This window comes from Gasterosteus aculeatus, chromosome 12, assembly GCF_964276395.1.
Source record: "Gasterosteus aculeatus chromosome 12, fGasAcu3.hap1.1, whole genome shotgun sequence".
NCBI lineage: Eukaryota > Metazoa > Chordata > Actinopteri > Perciformes > Gasterosteidae > Gasterosteus > Gasterosteus aculeatus.
This window is the reverse complement of record NC_135700.1, coordinates 7,508,988-7,510,938: the sequence shown is the minus strand read 5'-3', so window position 1 is coordinate 7,510,938 and position 1,951 is coordinate 7,508,988.

Here is a 1,951-nt window from a genome sequence, read left to right as displayed (position 1 = left end):
ATACATTAAAAAACAGTTGAAAACTTTAAATGATGAGCAGATTTTCTCCATTAACTTCGTGTGGGTTAAAAGACAAGACATCTTATTTTAACTATCCATTTAAAACTTACTTATATATCAGTGATGGAATTTGTTGTAAATATTTCATCTGATTTCAGCTCTTGGAATTCATTAACTTTTTATTGTTAGTTTTAGTAAATAGTAAAACAGTTAATAAAGTTAATTATTGTTACTGACAACATGATGTAAAAAGTATTTGCTCTTGAGCACTTTGGTTCCTTGTTTTTCTTATCATTTTCTCTAAAAAGTGTAATTTCCTAAACAAACATGAGGAGAAAAGTCAAGAAAACCGGAAACAAAAGCATTGGACGAGGATCCAACCCTATTATCTTTATTTCGCTGATAAGGAATCCACCACAAGGGCTCTCTTTCTGCAACAAACTGCGCAATAACCTACTAAAACACCAATAAAATACAGACATGACAATGAATCCGAGTTTTTGCTGAATGCAAGAAGTCCCACAGCATCAGGACGAGCTCAGGCTTGCCATCCACTTTTTTGTGTTAATGAATCAAACACTGTTGTGTGCACTCAGAGGCAGCGCACCTGTTTTAAACTGATGCAACAGCACCGTCATGTGGACCCAATCCACAATAGACACACACACACACACACACACACACACACACACACACACACACACACACACACAATATCATCATTTGATGAAAGGACAGATTCACATTCCGGTTCTTTCTGTCTACTGCAAACAGTACTTACATTCCCATATGCACATTAAAACTATATTGGCTACTTTAATTGTTCTTTCAAACTAAATCAGTTGTAAAGCGTTCTTACTCTAGTTAGTGTTAATGTAAGTGACAAAATACTGTTGCAGTCACATATGTAGTGCACTAAAAAGTAAAGTGAAATATTGGCTTCTGAAATATAGTGTTGTAGATATAAAGTACCATGAAGGAGAAATATTCAGTTTCTTCAGTAAATTCTAATTGTATTTTATCACAGAATTTACAAAAATGTTTTGTAAAACACTTGGGCACAAGAAAAGTCTGCCTTTAAAAAGATGTTGAGTCCAAATGATAGCAGAAATGGTGGAAAGGTTAACATGTATATTTGCAGTAGACGTTTGAACCACTAGATGTTGTTTTGATCATTGGAGCAAACGTATAACATTGAATCTCATGTGAAGGGCGAGAGACCTTCTGCTTGTTTTACTGACGAGAAGAAGTGAAAGTATCACAAGTATTTAGCCTGATATATCTGCCAGTATCTCTTCATTGGACTGATTTTTGTGTTGAAGATAATAAAGGGTGATGTGTAAATGGCAGTGAAAATTGTCAGCCACATTAACCTTTGTATGGTGTTCGGGTCTGTGGGACCCCGTTTTCATTTTTCATCAAAACAAAAATAATATGATTCATTATTTCTTCAAAGCCAGACTTTTTCGGCCTTGGCACATTTTCCGCAAAGAACATATATCAGACAAAACTTTCATCGACCGCACACCGTAATCCCCCCACATTTATATTACATACACAGTGTTCGGGTCCACTGGACCCGAGTTAATAAAAGTGTGGAAATTGTAGGTCCTGTGTACCTTCAGTCTGTCCTCAAGGAATGAGAGTCGTCCTGGACATGGCTCAGGGTCTCAGTGGACATCATGGACTACAATGCCACCAAAGGAGGGGTGGCCAACATGGACAAGCCGGTGTCTGCCTGCAGCTGCAAGAGGAGGACCCTGCGCTGGCCACTGGTGATTTTCTTTGACATACTGGACATCTCGGCGTGCGGCGCCTTTTGTCATCTGGATGGCGTTGAAGCCAGAGTGGAACAGAGGGAAGCTCCAGAGGACACGCATCAGGATCCCTCTCATTGTATCTGGGCATTAAAGGCAAATGAGCCCCAACATCGAACCCAACCCGCACAGAC